The sequence below is a fragment of the Leopardus geoffroyi genome, chromosome A3 (assembly GCF_018350155.1).
Source record: "Leopardus geoffroyi isolate Oge1 chromosome A3, O.geoffroyi_Oge1_pat1.0, whole genome shotgun sequence".
NCBI classification, from domain to species: domain Eukaryota; kingdom Metazoa; phylum Chordata; class Mammalia; order Carnivora; family Felidae; genus Leopardus; species Leopardus geoffroyi.
The window spans coordinates 82,470,946-82,489,757 of record NC_059336.1 but is presented as its reverse complement, the minus strand read 5'-3'; the positions used below and the strand labels follow the sequence as shown (position 1 = coordinate 82,489,757).

The window sequence follows — 18,812 nt, the reverse complement described above, 5'->3', positions numbered from 1 at the left end:
CGATCAATGGAATGACAGATGTCTTAGCCAGATTGCCCTCACATCTGGTAGTAGGCCTTTCTTAAAGTGTATAATAGGACTTTCTTCAGTATCTTGTCTTGGGATCAAAGGTAGTAATAGTAACTAGCATTTATCAAGCACATATTGTATAATCAGGTACTTATATCATTATCTTAGGATGGGGCAAATCTTAAGATCTGGATGAAATATGTAAAATTAGTAATGTATTTTAATTTACTTTTTTCTATAAATGGCTTTCATTCCTTTTTTTTTTAATGTTTATTTATTTTGAGAAAGAGGGAGAGAGAGCATGTGAGAACACACGTGAGCAGGAGAGGGGTGGAGAGAGAAGGAGAGAGAGAATCCTAAGCAGGCTCCACACTGTCAGCACAGAGCCTGACGTGGGGCTCAATCCCACAAACCTTGAGATCATGACCTGAGCTGAAATCAAGAGCGGAGTGCTTAACTGACTGAGCCACCCAGGAGCCCCTAAATGGCTTTAACTTCTCTTTTTAATGCCCGTTCTTCTGGGTGGCAGAAACTTAATTCCAGTTGATTTTGGCTCCTGCTCTATTCCAGGTTTTGCCTGAGGAGTTTCCAGGTGATGGGAAGAGGCTGGGATTCCATGTCCTGGTGTCCATCTATCCATAGTGGCATCTGCCATTACATCCTGTCAAGTGACAGAACTGAAGCAATTTGAGTTTAATGTCCTTTATTCAAGGGAAAACCCTCCACAGACGAGGGGAGTAGTGCCTCACAAGTAGTAGAGCACTGTTCCCAAGGGTGTTTGGGCAAGAGCGAGTTTTATAGGGCGTCAGAAGAGGCAATGTGGAAACAGGGCATGATTGATGAGGGTTTCCTTCTAAGTCTAACAGGTCTTGTTTCCTAGGGTAAGGTAAGCTCGCTAAAGCTGAGGTGGAGGATTGTGATCGGTGTGTGTTAGGTTTCCCTGACAGATGTTTTTCCTCAGCACAGGCTGACTTGGGTTTAGATTTGTGACGTGAGCCTCCATTTTGCGGGTCCCGGTGAACAAATTAACTTTATCAGTCCCAACTGCCAGACTTGACATCCCATCAGGACCCTGCCTGGGTTACTCCTTCGCTCCACACCTCCAAGTCATGGTTCTCTCTGCTACCTCAAAACTACCTCCTACTTCACCAAGAACAAGCCACAGTTTCCGGCATCTGGAGAGAGCCTGATACTCCCACCTCCCCGCTCAGCCCTTCTGCCTGACAAATTCTGCTGCCTGGAGCCACCTCCCTGGGGTAAGCCTTTTTCTCAGGGACACTACTACCAATGTTTTGCCTCCCTTTGGCTTCTCTCCTCCCTTCCATAGCCTTGATAATCTTTATATGCCTAGTTCTCTGTTTTTCCGTGTTTAATATTTATGCCACAAACTTGATGCTTCCATCATTCAAGGGTTAAATTTGGCAGTTCGAAAGGCCTCCTTACCACTCCTAAGTAGTTTTGTGGCTTTTCTGCCTTATCACTCCTCCCCTGAGGCAATAAAAGCTAGCTGACTTCAAGGCGATAAGGAAAGACTACAGGCCGAATCAGGAGGAGGGCAAGGGACACTAGGAAATAAGTACACAGTTTAAAAAGCATTTGAAATTTGTCAAAATATTTCCCTGTCACAATCTCGTTGAATTCTCAACGACCGCTCTCTGCTGGCCATTACTATCTCTATTTGACCCACGAAGACACTAAGCTGTGTTCTTAAGATCTACCTTGCCAGGATACGTTTTGGTGTTTGGCGGATGAAAAGAAGTTATTTCCATTTTGAATCGGTAGAAAGTTGGGAGAAAAGGCCATTTACAAGACATTCACTGTTATTACTTTTAAGCGCCAACACAAACTGATAGGAAATCTTATCTAATGGAGACAAGTCTTAGACATTCTTTAACAAATACCTAAGGCACACTTGAAAATTGTAAGAAGCCTATTATTTGGAATGGATAGAACAAAACATTCGAGAAGTATCCTCTTAATTAAGTTAAACTCCTTCTAGCAATCTCTTCTAATGATTTGCTTATTAGGAAAATCCTTTTATTTACCAACAGTGTGAATGTAAAGTTTGCTTAATCATTCAATAAATATTGATTGAGGCCTTTTTTGAGGCCGAGGCCAGACAGTAATTAGGTTTTAAACTCTCCAATTTGCAGCATTGAGATTCCCTGAACTGCCTCCTCCCCTCAGCTTTAAAATCTTTTTCTAAAATTTAACAGCAAGGTTTCTTCATTCAATGAACACCCGAAGCAGGAGGTTCTGCACCAGAGGGGGCTCTGGGAGCCTCACAGAGGAGAGAGGGTGGGGGGCCCGGAAAGAGGTGCTTAGAACCGTGGAGGGGGGGGGGGGGGGACAGTGGCTGGCAAGGCACAGGTGCCGACGAGGAGCCTGAGGATCTGAGGAATGAACAAACACTGCAGTGGTGTGGAAGGAATAGAAGACCCCTCTGGGGACAGTGCCTCCATTTTCTATAGATGTCTTCCTCCTGACCTGTTTTGACTGACCCTCAGTGCCCCAGGACAACTGGGCTTTTCTTATACCCAGTGAAACTCATCACGCCTTGGTATCCTAGTGCCAGACAGCGCCGCAGAAGAATCTGGAGGAGCAAGGGACACAACAGCAGAGAGGAACCAAAGAGAAGTGTGCGGCTGGATGTTTGGAGAGGGCAGGTCACGGTCGGGACAGTAACCAAGGTTGGGTGGCAGGGGAACGTGGCTGGGGCTCTCGCGTCTAAAGGAAACCACGGTAAAAAGTGGTTTTCGAAGCGCACAGACCTTTGCCCAGGATTCCAAACAGGACTTATCAGAGAACCTCCAGAGAACTCCTAACCTGCGTGTCCAGGTTCAACGAGGGCTCAGCATCTTACGGGTGAAGAATCAGCAACCTCAGAAGGAGGGACACCTGGCACCTGCGAAGCTTTGCAGGCGTTGGGTTCAATGGTTTCGAAGGCACTCACCTTCCGTTAGGAAAGACGGCGGCTTCCCGTGGGTAGCGGGGAGACTGAGGCGCTTCTCAGGAGAGCTTGGTGCAGCCAACGCTGGCATCCTTAGTAAGAGGTATCCGAGTGGTGTTGATATTGCCACCAACTGCCTTTTCAAACGCCAGAATCAGTAATGGCCATTTCCAGTAGCTGGGAATGTTCGCGGTTAAGCCTGTAGGGACTACAAAGGAAGGAGTCAGGTGACCTGGATTCAAATCCTGGCTTCACTGCTTTCAAGGTGTGGTAGATTAAGGATGGCTGCAAATTCTTTTCACGCCTCCTCCCATTGAGAGATGGAGTCCAGGGCCGCCTGGGCAGCTCCGTGGGTTAAGCGTGGGACTTCGGCTCAGGTCGTGATCTCACGATTGGTGGGTTGGAGTCCTGCCTCAGGCTCTGCGCTGACAGCTCAGAGGCTGGAGCCTGCTTCAGATTTGGTGTCTCCCTCTCTCTCTGCTCCTCTCCTGCTTGCACACTCTCTCTCTCTCTCAAAAATAAATAAACATTGGGGCGCCTGGGTGGCGCAGTCGGTTAAGCATCCGACTTCAGCCAGGTCACGATCTCGCGTTCCGTGAGTTCGAGCCCCGCGTCAGGCTCTGGGCTGATGGCTCAGAGCCTGGAGCCTGTTTCTGATTCTGTGTCTCCCTCTCTCTCTCTGCCCCTCCCCCGTTCATGCTCTGTCTCTCTCTGTCCCAAAAATAAACGTTGAAAAAAAAAATTAAAAATAAATAAATAAATAAATAAACATGTAAAAAAAAAAGAGAGAGAGAGAGAGATGGGGTCCACCCCCATCTTGCTTACCTAAGCCTGGCCTCTGATTCACTCTGGCTAAGAACCTACAGAAGTAGCACTGAAGGCCAGAGCTAGAGGAGACGTGCGGCCTCTGCCCAGGCTTCTCAGGACAGTCCCTCTCAGAGAGGCTACCTCTGACACTGAGTGACGGCTCTAGCTTTCATTCTCTCAGCAAGCATATGGGGACATCCAGCCCCGCGGAGCCTCTGGGTAACCACAGCCATGGCCAACATCTAACTGTAGATGCCTGAGCCCCAAGTGAGAACCACGCAGACACCTGCAGAGAACCAGAAGCAACAAGAGTAAAGTGCTGCTTTCCGCGCTGGGGGTGTGTACGGAGCATGACCTCGGGGGAGATCCTTAGCCACTTGGAGGTTTAGTTTCCTTCTGCAAAGTGGGCAAGAGAGCAGGTCTGCTTCCTAGTTATTGTCACACGAAGGTAATAACGGTGGAAGTGGTGAGCGCGGTGCCCGGCACCCAGTAGGACCTCCAATAAATGCCAGGCTTCTCCCCTCCCCGCTTCTGCAGGAGGTTATATATCCCAGGTGTGAGTGAATCTTGGCTGCCACTCACAACTTCCTGGGCAAACACCCAACTTCCCTCAAAGGGAATGCCCGGGATCGAATTTGAAAATGGGGTTGGAGAGAACTTCATTTTTTTTCTTCTTTCTGGGGCAATCTGTGTCCCCCTTAGGAAAAATACCACTACCTTGTATGAGGAAAATTGTTATGTTTTTAAAAATTTCTCCTCAATTCAAAGGATCGAGAGATTAAGTTTTTGCCTCTTTTTTTTTTTTTTTTTTTTTTTTTTTTTAACAAGAAATAAGCTTGCTCACACTGAAAAGTACCGGCATGAAATAAAACAACTCCCCTTCTGTTTCACAGCCAGCAGGTTTTCTTCAACACCCCAGCCCTGGAGAGCCACAGATTGCACAGCGGGCAGACTTTGTTGAACAGATGAACAACTGTGGCTTAATCTGTTTGGGGAAAAGAAAAAAAAAAAAAAGTCCTGAAGCAATTGATAAAGAGGCTGAGAGGCTGAGGTCAGTGTGAAGGAAGAGTAAATGAGGCCAGATTGGGGAACGTTGAAACCTAAGCCTCTTTCACCCCCTGTGCTGAATTGGGTGTGTGAGGAACAGTCAGGACGAATCTGCTGGGAGGGGGACGGAGAGCCTCCTGGATGGCCTGAGTTTGGAGTTATGTTTTCATTATTATTCAAAATTATTTTATGTCATTTCTTCCTCAAAGGTTTTTTTGTTTTTTTTGTTTTTGAAAACTGTACCAGAGTATAACAGAAAAGTACACGAATCTTAAGTACCGGCAAGTGAGCGTTCATAAACTGAACACATCGTATAACCAGCACATGGGTCGAGAATGGAATATTAGCGGCACCCCAGAGCCCCCCACAGGGAGAATCGCTCTCCTGACTCATAACGTCATTATTTTCAGTAGCTCAGACACATTCATGTGTGTTCTCCTAGAGATATTCCACACATATACAAGAATACAGATGTTATTATTTTGCACAAATGTAAAAATGTATTTAAACAAAAATTTTTTTTTTTAATTTTTTTTTTCAACGTTTATTTATTTTTGGGACAGAGAGAGATAGAGCATGAACGGGGGAGGGTCAGAGAGAGGGAGACACAGAATCGGAAGCAGGCTCCAGGCTCTGAGCTGCCAGCACAGAGCCCGACGCGGGGCTCGAACTCACGGACCGCGAGATCATGACCTGGCTGAAGTCGGACGCTTAACCGACTGCGCCACCCAGGCGCCCCTAAACAAAATTTTTTAAAATATTTATTTATTTTTGAGAGACAGAGCATGAGCAGGGGAGGGGCCAAGAGAGAGGGAGACACAGATTCCGAAGCAGGCTCCAGGCTCTGAGCTGTCAGCACAGAGCCCGATGTGGGGTGGGGCGGGGCTTGAACTCAAAAACCTCTAGATCATGACCTGAGCCGAAGTCAGAGGCTTCACTGACTGAGCCACCCCGCCCCCCCCCCCCCCCCCCCCCCAATAAAGATGTATTTTGCGCACTCTGCAGCCTATTCTCCAGGACGATCTGCCTCTGGATGTTTCCACATTTATCTCAGTGATCGTTCCATATCACTACATAGAAAGCAGCTAAGTTTCTTTAGTGGTCACACAGCAGTCCATTGTCGGAATGTACCACAATTTAATTTTACTAAAAGGCAAAGAGGTTGTGTTCAACCTTTTTGGAGCTGGCCTTTTTTTTTCCTTTTAGAGTATTCTTGAGGCATCTTTGTTGTGCTTTAGATGGAAGGTGGCAACCAGATGCTGCTCTCTGGAAGCCTTAAAAATACAGCTAGTAGTTCTTCCTCATTTCTGAGCCGTGTTGGGCGCGGTACCACCTGGGGTGGTCGCCTATTTTATTGCCTTGTCCTGTTAGGACTCAGTTGTTCCATGTTTGAATACGTATCCAGGAAGTGGAAATAATGTCCCTGACACCCCCACTTCCTTTTCTGGCAAATCAGTGTCCGGTGAACGGATTCGACTGCTTTCACCCACCCCTTTCCTTCAGTCAGCTGCCTGCCCAGCATTGTCCTGGCCGAGACCTGGAGGTTGGGGAAGAAGGGCCTCAGGAGCTCTTCCAGATGGGACTAGTTGGAGGAACTACTGTTCTTTTGGGTTGAACCAAGCCCTCCCTTTCTGCCTGCCTTTTCCTTCTGTGGGTCTTTTCATCTCTGGACTCCAGTCTGGGCCCCAGGCTCTGGACCCTCCCTGCTCTGACCTCAGCTCTCAGAATCATTGAGACTTGGTGCTAGTTCGAGTCGGCGCCTACTTCTTTCTCCTCCGAGTATTCGCTCTTTTGATTTCTTGCCGATCATATTTCTAGAACAAAAGACTTTGTCTCCTTAAGGCCTTTTGATCCCCTGACGGGAGGAACAGTTATATATTTGGGAGTTGGGGCGATCTCCTCCTCGTCTCCCTCCTTCACTACCAGAATCAAACCCGTCCTTTCCCAGCCCTCAGGGGAGGGGCAGGAAGGGGCAGGCGTGGCTGGGTCAGGACCTCAGGGCGAGGTGGGAGTCACCTACAGCAGAGGGGAAATGCCACCAGCTTGTACGAAGGGTGCCAAGGCTGAGCTATAGAAACACGCCCTCGGAAGGCAGGGTCACAGGCAAGTATCAGGGAGGGAGCAACTCCAGTTGAGGGTAGGAGGGAAGTCCTTGGGGGTGTAACACCGGGAGGTGAGGATCGCTGGCTCACCTCTTGGAACTGGCAGCCACACCTTCTCTGAGCCTCAGAGAAGGCAGTAACAGTGACCGCCTTGTAGACTTGTAATAAAGATGAAATGAGTTGATATATAGCCATGGTAAGCGCTCTATAAATGTTAGCTCTCATTATTATACGAGGTGGCCCAGACACAGTGGCCCCAGTGCTGATTACCGGTGGCCAGATTAGCTCTGTCCCTGCTCCATCTCTCCCCCTGTGACTTGGCCTTGGCCTAACAGACAGCCCCGCCTCTCCCTGCCCAGCCAGTTCTTGGTCTCTGCATCCCCTTTCACGCCCCTCCCTCGTGCCTGCTCCCTCCACCAGGGAGCCCTCATTCTTTGCTCTCCTTCATCACTGCCTGTCCCTCCTTTCAGGAGGGGCAAAAAAGCCCACAGCAACCCCTGGAAGATGAAACCGCTTCTTCTCCTAGTGCTTTTGTGTCTCGCTTGCCCCTTAATCTCTGCATTGTCCAGTCTCCTTCCAAACTCCCGACTCCAGGGTCTCCCTGCCATCCCCCCTCTCCCCCTTTGTGTGCCCTGAGGACAGTCTGGTGGGAGAGGAGAGGATGCACAGTCCTGACACCTGGGGACTCTCCTGAGATCAATGATGGCTAACACATCTCTACCTCCTGGCACCTATTGTCCGTGCAGGAAGATAAGAACAACAGACCTGAACAATTTACCCATGAGGACCTGCTACACACCCTGCATTGTTCCAGGCGTTTCACAGTTTACTCTTTCATTTAATCCTCGCAGCAACCCTCTGGCCTGAGTATTAGAACCATTCTGTAGATTTTCAAACTGAGGCTCAGAGCAAGTACATATCAAGGTTTCATCATTGCTTAGTAGTCGAAATGGGATTTGAACCCAGGTCTGCTTGAACTCAGAGCCCAGTAGGACTTCTGATAGTAATAACATTTTACATTCTGTTTTGTATTTGGATCAACTAGCCCAGGAAGTGGTGTTTTCTACTTTTGAACTTGGGATGCCCAATGGATCAGCTGAGGATGGCAAGCTTTGTCTTGTCCACACACAGATTTGATTTTGAAATAGCCAGATTGTAGATTCTCGAAAGTAGTTTTGCCAAGGGTCACGTGGGTGCATTTGTTTTCCCAAACTTCTGAAATACATTCCTCTGTAATAAATCTCCCAGAGGAGAGCAAGAATTAGAAAGACGGTGTCCAGGGGCTCCCCACCTCCAGGGAGGGGGCTCATCAGGATAGAGGCATATCACAGAAGGCACGGACAGGAAAAGCAGTGGATAGAAAAGGGTGCCTCATCATGTGGGCTTCTAAAATGGCTTGAGAGTTGTACTCAAAGCGAGCGATGCTCACCTTCATGGTTAGCTTCCAAAGGCATCCTTCATAGCTCCCAAACAGTCAGAGATGTATGAAATGTCTAAGTGGAGTTTCAGTCTTACCTTCGACCTGAGGTCTCTCCCACCTGTTTCCCTCAAGGTTTGAACTACTCGCCCTCTGGATTTTTGCCTGAAGCTCTCATTTGAGCATGGTCTGTCTAACGATATCCCTAGTTTTCTAGGACTAAATAGGGGGACTGCTCTGGATTGAATGGTGTTCCCACAAAATTCACGTCCACCCAACAACCTCCGAATGTGACATTATTTGGAAACAGGGTCTTTGTAGATGTAATTATTTAAGATGAGGTCATCCCGAATTTGGGTGGGCTCTGAATCCCACGACTGGTGTTTGCCTAAGAGAAAGGAGAAGGAGAAATCACACAGGGACACAGGTGAGGAAGAAAGCCATGTGCTGACAGAGTCAGAGATTGGAGTGAGGCATCTCCAAGCCAAGAAACACCAAGGATTGCTGGGACCACCAGAAGCTCGAAGAGGCAAGGAGGATTCTCCCCCGGAGCCTTCAGGAGAAGCGTGGCCTGCTGACACCTTGATTTTGGACTGCTAGCCTCCAGAACTGTGAGAGAATCAATCTCTGTTGTTTGGAGTCACCAGTTTGTGGTAATTTGTTCTGACAGCTCTAGGAAACCAGTACAGGGATCTCATTTGGCTCTTTAAATAAAAAGCTTCTTTTATTATGAACATGTCCATAGGCTTTGTCTTGTTTTTAAACAAAGCTCCCTGGGCCTCAATTTTCTCACCTAGAGACTGTTTGTTAGTCAGCTACGGCTGCATGAAAACTACCCCAGACCTCAGAGGCACAAAACAACGAGCATGCGTTACCAGGCTCCCAGGTCTGCGGGGTGGCTGGGTGGCTCTGCTCCACATACGTCTTGCTCTTTGAGGACCACAGACCTCCTGGGCATCTTCTTAGGGCAATGGCGGAAGGCCAAGTAGGGAAGCCCCACTGTGTAGGCACATGTAAAGCCTCTGCAGGTGTCACATCTGCTAACATCCCATTGGCCAAAACAAGCCAGAAGACCAAGCCCAACATCAGTGGCATGAGAGTACCCTCTGCTCGCAGCGAGAGGGGAAAGGGAGTGAACACAACCATAATCCCAACTATCAACACAGATGGCATAATACCTGCGGCTATAGACTGAATGCCTGTGTTCTCCCAGAATTCATTTGTTTGTTGAAACCTAATTACCATTTGGAGGGGAAACCTTTGGGAAGTGTTTAGGTCATGAGGGTGGAGCCCTCACGCCCTTATGAAAGGGACCCAAGAGACCCTCAGAGAGCTCCCTTCTGTTATGTAAGGACAAAACGAAATAATAGCCATCCACGAACCAGGAAGCCAGTCCTCACCAGACACAGAGTCTGCACACAGAGTGACTTGATCTTGGACTTCCCAGCCTCCAGAAATGAGAGAAATAACTTTGTGTGTTTGTAAATATCAGTCTGTGGCATTTTTGTCATAGCAACCCAAATGGACTAGGATGCCTATTTAACAGGATTATTGAGAAGTTTCTGTATGTATAACTAAATTAGTATAATGAATAATCAACTTTTATTGAATGCTTATTATGTGGTGGACACTGTTCTAAGTGCTTTCTAAGAGTTTTGGTTATCTATTGCACACACAAAAAAACCCCTGAAACAAAGAACAACAACAACAAAAACCCCAAACTTTAAAACTTAGTGACTTAAAACAACCTTTCTCACAGTTCTGAGGCAGGCTCAGCTGGGTGGTTCTGCTCCACAGGTGTCAGCTGGGGTCATTTACTCAGGTGTATTCAGTTGGTGGCTGCACTGGGCTAGAAGAACCCACAAGGCTTCACTTTCATGTCTAGCGTCTTGGTGCTTCTCCATCTGGCTAGCTTGAGCTTCCTCACAGCATGGTGACTAGCCGTAATGGACTTCTACGTGACATCTGACTTCAGAGGGATGAAATTAGAAACTGCAGATCCCTTAAGGCCCTACTTTAGATATTACACAGCACAACTCTGCCCAATTCTATTGCTTTGTGTTAGTTTCCTATTGCAGCTGCAAAAAAAAAAAAAATTACCAGACATTTAGTGGCTTAAAATAACACAAATACATTACCTTGTAGTTCTGGAGTTTAAAATGGGACTCATTGGGCTAAATCCAAGATCTCAGCAGGGCTGTGTTCCTTGCTGGGGACTCTGGAGGAGAATCCATTTTCTTTCCCTTTCTGCTTTCTAGAGGATGCCTGCATTATTTAGCTTGTGCCCTCCTTCTATCTTCAAAGCCAACAAGGGCTAACCCGATGTCACTCAGACTCTTCTGCCTCCCTCTTAACTCCTAAGGACCCTTGTGATTTCGTTTGACCAGGTGGACAACCCAGGATAACCTCCCTACCTCAAGGTCAGCTGGTTAGAAATTTTAATTCCACCTGCAACCTTAATTCTCCTTTGCCGTATAACATTAGATAGTCACAGTTTCTTGGGACTGGGACACAGACATCTTTGGGGGCCATTATTCTGCCGATCAGTCGAAACTAGTGACGGGGACAGTCGAGGCTCAAGGGGAGGGGATATAGACTATTCGACAGGAGGAATAACAAAGCTTCTGTGGCTCTTTTTAACCAACAACAATACGGATTAACTCATGCAATCCTCAGAACAGCCCCACCAGGTGGGTACTAGAATTATCTACATTTGAAAGTAGAAAACGGAGAGCAGAGGTGTTCATTACTGGCTAAGTTTAGCCAGCTGGTAAGCAGGAGAGCTGGGTCTTCAATCCAGGCCGTTTGGCAGTGGAACCAGAGCACTGTTGTGCCTGGCCTTCCTGGTCCTCGGCAGATGTTTGTTTTCTCCTTCTCTCATTTTCTCAGCCTTTTAAGAGGCTGAGAATCCCCTATAGTTCATGATACACATGCATCTCTCAGACATACACCCACACGCACAGAAGGGCTATGGTAAAGTCCCCTTAATAATCAGGGTGATGGAGTGATCCCTATTCAAGTAAATATAAATTTGGTGTTGATTTTCCAATCGTGTTCTGACTGGTTATTAGTTTTCTTGTGATTTCTCTACCTGGGTTCTGAATTGTCCATGCAACTGCCACCTAACTTCCATACCCTTTTTTTAAAAATTTTTTTTAATGTTTATTTATTTTTGAGAGAGAGACAGAAGGTGAGCAGAGGAGGGGCAGAGAGAGAGGGAGACACAGAATCCTAAGCAGGCTCCAGGCTCTGAGCTGTCAGCACAGAACCCCACTCGGGACATGAACTCACAAGCCGTGAGATCATGACCTGAGCTGAAGTTGGACGCTTAACCGACTGAGCCACCCAGGCGCTCCTCCATACTCTTGACTTGTTGACGGAAACTCAGTTCTGGCTGCTAGCCCCTATCCTTAGATATTGTTTTAGTAATACGTGGGTCCTTTCCCCTCTCTGATGTGGCACTGGCCCCAGCGTTTCCTACCCCCATCCCAAGGCTGGACTAGTCTCTCAGAGCAAACCTTTGCTCTACTTCAGCTGGAATTTCCCATAGTGCAGGTCCCAGAACCAGAAGTTATGGGGCTATGCCCAGAGTGAGTGGAAGCAGCAGCATCTAAAATCGGCCTCTTACCTGGTGCCTGTCTGGCTCAGTGAGTAGAGCATGTGACTCTTGGTCTTGGGGTCATGAATTCAAGCACCATGTTAGGTGGGGTCATGAGTTCAAGCCCCGTGTTGGGTGTAGAGCTCACTTAACAAAAAAAGCGGGAGAGGAACACCCTAGCATCATCTTGTCTGAATACATTCAAATTTAGGTGGGTTTGAAATCAAAGTGTGTGGAGTACTATGTATCATGGTACATCGCCAAGTTCTCTATTTCCTGCCCCAGAACCCGCAAGAAGAAGAGCCCGGTGTCAAGACAGTCTGGCAGACAGACGTGGATGCATGCCTTGTAAATAGAGTCATGCTTTTGGATTCATTCACTTGTTAGACAAATATTTGTTAAGTACTTGCTATGAATCAGTCACTGTGCTAGGCATAGAGGACAAAGATGAATAAATTGGATGGTTCCTACCTTCCAATGGAGTCCACAGTTAATTACAATTATTATCCACATTTTCTACCTGGGCATGTAGAGTCTGAAGATGTTAATCACTACATATGTCTATCAGTAAGGCAAGGTGTTTTTTTCCTGAAATTGTCATTCAGAAAAGAGGCAAGTCGGGGCGCCTGGGTGGCGCAGTCGGTTAAGCGTCCGACTTCAGCCAGGTCACGATCTCACGGCCCGTGAGTTCGAGCCCCGCATCAGGCTCTGGGCTGATGGCTCAGAGCCTGGAGCCTGTTTCCGATTCTGTGTCTCCCTCTCTCTCTGCCCCTCCCCCGTTCATGCTCTGTCTCTCTCTGTCCCAAAAATAAATAAACGTTGAAAAAAAAATTAAAAAAAAAAAAAAAAGAAAAGAGGCAAGTACTTTTATCTTTGGGTCTGTAAAGGAACAACACACTCTTGTGTGTCCCCTTTACTACTCTTACTCAATACTTAAGACATTTCTGGTCACCAGATGTGTGGGTTTTCCACACACCAAGCCCATGTGACACCAGCTGGGTGTCCTACAATTTAACTCAATTCTTTTTTTTCAAAATTTTTTAATCTTTATTTATTTTTGAGAGGGAGAGAGAGAGAGAGAGAGAGAGAGAGAGAGAGCATGAGCATGGGAGGAACAGAGGGAGACACAGAAACTGAAGCAGGCTCCAAGCTCCGAGCTGTCAGCACAGAGCCCGATGCAGGGCTCAAACGCATCATGGACCGCGAGATCATGACCTGACGGAAGTCGGACACTCAACCGACTGAACGACCCGGGCGCCCCTGTTTGTTTATTTTAAAGGTGACAAAGGGAAATTGCATGCTGATTTGTTCCTTGCAGGCTGTCCTACTGGGGCTGAGGTTATAGGCATCTTTTAATCCTTCTCAGGAAGTAAACAAGAGAACAGGGAAGATTAAAACTCATGTTGCTTAACAGGGAGAATGGACTATAAAACCTGAATCCAGAGCTGTTCTTAGTCAAATTAGTCCTTTTTCCCAATCTTCAGTTAAAAGTCAGTCTTTTCTCTCTTAGTTCAGTGCTAAAAGTGATTCACAGGTTTGAAAAACGAATCCTCCATTGTAGTAGGTGCTCAATAAATGCTCTGAGTTGAAATTGAATGAAGTAAGTGGACAATGGGGTCAGGGACTTAGATTTTATGAAGTTTGGTCTCATTGGAGAATTAAGGCAAACACATTAAGGCAAAAAAGTCTGACCCATCTGACTCTGCCCTCCTAGTTGTTTCACTTTGGGCAAAGTTCCCACACGTGCCCAAACAGAAGCTGGCACCAAATATAAGGCAGACCTAAACTTTCCAAAGGGGAAATCCTCCCATAGTGTTTTGGTCAACCTGAGCACAGAACTTTAGTGACATAGATAAAACTGTGATATGCTTATCAAATTTATGAATTATTACACATATTTAATATCATTTATTCAATTAATTAATTTATACAAAAACTTAATTTGTAAGTATCACTGTTTTCCCACTCTATTCCATAAAACAAATCTATTCCAACTCTTCACACACCTCTTGGTCATCAGTGTCCTCATTGTCCCTGGAGCCATTTATCAGGCATTCACTCTCACTTCCATCTGGATTGTTGGGGACTCTCTTGGACCCTGCATGGGATGCTGTCACTGGAAATTTTTTCCCAAACTACAAAGTACCCATTCGCATAGCATTGGCCAGCTCATGTTTTCGCTGGTCTCTCTGACATAACTACTCACCGTTCTGCTTTTCCAAATGATCATAAAAGGTTTGTTTATGACAACTTCCAGCATTGCAAATGTGAAGCGTCGCAAATGTGACTTTTGCACTAAGTCAGTGATCTCCCCAAGCTTCCAAAACTAGCATGAATTAAGAGTATTTTAGGCCAAGATCTTCCTCAATCCATAATATGGTTGTTAAGCATAAAGAAATTTAGAAAGGGGCGTCCGGGTGGCTCAGTCGTTGAAGCACCCGACTTCGGCTCAGGTCCTGATCTCACAGTTTGTGAGTTCGAGCCCCACATCAGGTTCTGTGCTGACACCTCGGAGCCTGGGGCCTGCTTCAGATTCTGTGTCTCCCTCTCTCTCTGCCCCTCACCTGCTCACACTCTTTCAAAAATAAACATTTAAAAAATAATAAAAAAAAGAAATTTAGAAAGCATTGGTGTAACATGTGAGACACTGTAAGGATCCTATGATATTGTGATTTATATTAAGATATAGATATAGATACAGATATAGATTTGGTCTTTGTCCCCATCTGGCAGAGAGCTCCTAAAACCCTTGGAATTTCCTAAGTGATAACAGGAGGAAAAAAGAAATGGGTGTCTTTTGTTATTCCTATAAAAAGCCCCTTCAACCGTACCTGAGTTTACATTAATGAGGTGATTTTTGGAGAGTCCCAAGATGAATTAGGATGGGGGCTGGTTGCTGGGGGAACATTCTCACCCCTCTTTCCCCACATGCATGACCTCTAGGGAGGGGAGAGGAGCTGGAGGTTGAACTGATTGCCAGTAGCCAATGATTTCATCAGGCTTGCCTGTGTAATGAAGCCTCAAGAAAAACCCAAGGACAATAAAAACCCCTGTTGCCCCCACTTGCACTCTGTCTCTTTCTCTCTCTCTCAAAAATAAACATTAAAAATCTTTTTTTAAATAATAAACAAACCTCATTAGTCTTTCGGGGAACAGGATTTTATTTTTTTTACTTATTCTCTGCAGTATCATATAAATTTTCTATATGAGCATGGGCTGTCTTTAATAAGAACAAAAAACCTACAATATTCATTTTTGAAAACACACAACTATTAGGCTACAGAATTCCAATTTCACTTTCCAGACTTGCATTGAACCCACCTCACAATTAAACTCTTTCCCTCCTGGGCGTCTGGGGGGACTCAGTCGGTTGCGCATGGGACCCTTGGTTTCAGCTCAGGTCATGATTTCACACCCGCATTGGGCTCTGTGCTGACAGCATGGAGCCTGCTTGGGATTCTCTCTCTCTCCCTCTCTCTCTGCCCCTTCCCCACTCATGCGTGCATTCTCTCTCTCTCTCTCTCTCTCTCAAAAATAAATAAACTTAAAAAAAAACAAAACACCTCTTTCCTTCCAATTAATCCAGGCTGAGAACCAAACACCTGCCTGTGGGAAATACCCTCAGGGTTCCCCTCTTTTGGGATCTGTTTGCCACCCAACCCCACCTTCCCACAAGATGCCAAGTATGTGTGAAGGAAAAGGAACAGAAAAATGCTCCGAAGAGCTTGAGCTATATGGTTTGTGTGTGTGTGTGTGTGTGTGTGTGTGTGTGTGTGTGTGTGTATGAGTTCAATATTATTATGTCTCTCTGAGACTTTCCTTTAAGGCCACATTCTTACACATTTATCAAGGTCCTATAAGTTCTGTGAAATAGAGTAGAAGACCCTGTGTGACCCAGAGCAAGTTGTGCATCCTCTCTGAGCTTGAGTTTGCTCACCTGTAGAATGAGTGGTTGGATCCAAAAGGAAGGGGAAAAGAACATGGCTTGGGCAGACAGACAGGACTGAATTCAAATCCCAGCTACTTACTTCCTGTGAAGATGAAATATGATGTATACTCTGTACTGTGTAACATATACGGGTCCATCCTATATGCTAAAAAAATGGTAGCAATGGTTTTTATGATAATTACTACTACTATATATATGAAAGAGCCTATTTCTCTTAAAATAAAACCATAAAGCACAAGACTCTCAGCTCAACTGCACAAGCTGTTCACTGCACAACTCCAGGGTGCCATCCACATAGAATACAATGTCTAGTGGTACCTTGAGAAAGCTTCGTACAAATTTTAAATATTGCTTTTATTAAGAATCATTGAGAGGAGTCAGTTAAGTGTCCAACTTCGGCTCAGATCATAGTCTCATGGTTTATGAGTTCGAGCCCCACATGGGGCTATGCATTGACAGTGCAGAGCCTGCTTGGGATTCTCTCTCTGTCCCTCCCCTCACCTCTCAAAATAAGTAAATGAGTTTTTAAAAAGAATAATATAGAGGTACAGAACTTTTATTGTTGTGGTAGGTACAGGGGAGGCTCCCTAAATTAATAAAATAGGTAATAAGAAAACTCCCTTTTTAAAAAAATTTTTTTTCATTTAACGTTTATTTATTTTTGAGACAGAGAGAGACAGAGCATGAACAGGGGAGGGTCAGAGAGAGAGGGAGACACAGAATCCTAAACAGGCCCCAGGTTCTGAGCTGTCAGCACAGAGCCCTACGCGGGGCTCAAACTCACAGACCGCAAGATCATGACCGAGACGAAGTCGGCTGCTTAACCGACTAGGCCACCCAGGTGCCCCATAAACTCCCTTTTTAAAAAAGGTCCTGGACCTTCTGGTCAGGACTTGTTAAAGAGAACAACAAAACGCCAAAAATCAGAGTTCTGCCTTTATGAGTCTATCAGTCACTCAACTATTTTTATTTTTATTTTTATTCTTTTTAATTAATTAATTAATTAATTTTTTTTATTCAACGTTTATGTATTTTTGGGACAGAGAGAGACAGAGCATGAATGGGGGAGGGGCAGAGAGAGAGGGAGACACAGAATCGGAAACAGGCTCCAGGCTCCGAGCCATCAGCCCAGAGCCCGACGCAGGGCTCGAACTCACGGACCGCGAGATCGTGACCTGGCTGAAGTCGGACGCTTAACCGACTGAGCCACCCAGGCGCCCCTCACTCAACTATTTTTAAAAAGTTTATATCTCTATCTCTATCTCTATCTCTATCTCTATCTCTATCTAGAGAGAGAGAGAGAGCATGAGTGGGGGAGAAGGGCAGAGGAGAGAGACTGAATCTCAAGCAGGCTCCAAGGCTCCATGCTCAGCGAGGAGCCTGGTGCAGGACTCGATCCCACGACCCTGGGATCATGACCTGAGCCAAAATCAACAGTCAGATGCTTAACCAACTGAGCCATGCAGTGCTCCATCAGTCACTCATCTTTAAGTGATTTGTTCTAAGTGTCAATAGTGAGGGACACTAGGGAGAGAGTTGCTCCTAGGCATTTCCCTTCTCAAGCTGGGTGAAGGGCCCCAGTGCACTTGATATGGTTTTCCTACCATTAGGAAGACTGGAAAAGTTCAGAGGAGAGGTGCTGTTTGCCCCGCTCCTCACAGTGAGCAAGGTAAACGCTGCGAACAAGTAGGCCTCTGTCCCACCAAGGGCCTCAGAGCGTCTCTCCAGCAGAATGGGGCCAGCATAGATGTAGTGGAAAAAGAATTGGATTGAGTTATTTTCAAGTCTCTTTTAAGGCCTTTTAAGTTCTGTTTGCTTTATATTCTCTCTCTCTCTCTCTCTCTCTCTCTCTCTCAATCTCTCTCCCTCCCTCCCTTTGCCCCTCTCACCCACTCGAGCTCTCTCTAAAATTAAGAAAGAAAAGAAAGAAAGAAAGAAAGAAAGAAAGAAAGAAAGAAAGAAAGAAAGGAATAAAGAAAGAAGGAAAGGAAGGAAGAAAGAAAGAAAGAAATTTAACAGAACTATAGTAAAAGCTTTGTTTTTCTGACCTTCTGTTAACTGGAAATATCTAGTTTACTACGTATCTACTCTCCATGAGATTAACTGCTCTTCCTAGAGATGACCCAAGGCACTGAAAGATTCTAAAGACCTGAAGTCCTGATCCTCTGAGAAAGTCTGAGTTCTATGGCACCACAATTGGGTGTGAAGCATACATTACTGCACGCCAAGTCTTCAAATGATCGCCCTTTATCAATCCAAGTAATTGATGAACCTGAACATCCCATTCCCCAAGCATGTCAGATAACAAACATTTCTTGTACTTAGTGGTGAGGCTCAACTGTGAGAGACATAGCATGGAGGGAGAAAATTTGCTCCTTCCATAGCTCAAGTAAACCTTCATGCCAAATAAATCTCTCCAAGGCCAATTTCAGATGAATGATGTTCAAGATGAAACAAAGTGATGAGCCTACATGGAAACATATATCCCTTTTCTATATACATTTATAGACAGATGTCTCTGGAACTCAAGAAAATGCCTTTCCCTCCATCAAAATACCAACTCCCCTACAATTTCTTGGCAGTTCGCAATTAGAGCATCCTGGAGAGACTGCATTATTTTACCTCAAATGTGTAGAAACACATTGTTCTCAGAAAGCTGTGTTCAAATCTATTAAGTGTTGGCTTGTCCGATCATTGGGGTCATCCCAGCTGTGCAGTAAATGCTGGTTTATCCTTCCGGATATCACGGAGTCATCCAAAGTCAGTGTCCACACAGAAGTTGTGGATTTGTTTGAATAACATCGTTATGCCTACAGGAACGTGAATGTCCGTGGTGGATTGACGTATAGAACATGGTTAGATGTTGACGGGCAGGATGGAGGGCAGTAGGGAGAAAAGTTAAAGCAAACAAACAGGGAGGTCATCTCAGAGAA

The 18,812-nt window shown here is 45.8% G+C and overlaps 1 long non-coding RNA gene across 4 annotated transcripts in view; it reads right to left on the bottom strand.

The window, feature by feature from the left end:
* Positions 1–429: 429 nt before the first annotated feature.
* The window catches only part of LOC123580864, a 29,741-nt gene continuing 11,358 nt past the window's right edge, over positions 430–18,812 (bottom strand). For 2 of the 4 annotated variants that reach the window (XR_006703503.1, XR_006703502.1), the window contains one exon: positions 9,916–10,410. This is a non-coding gene — a long non-coding RNA (uncharacterized LOC123580864). Of the gene's footprint in view, positions 3,168–4,610; positions 4,752–9,915; positions 10,411–18,812 lie in introns of those variants that run through there. The other 2 variants (XR_006703504.1, XR_006703505.1) reach the window with 2 other exon arrangements.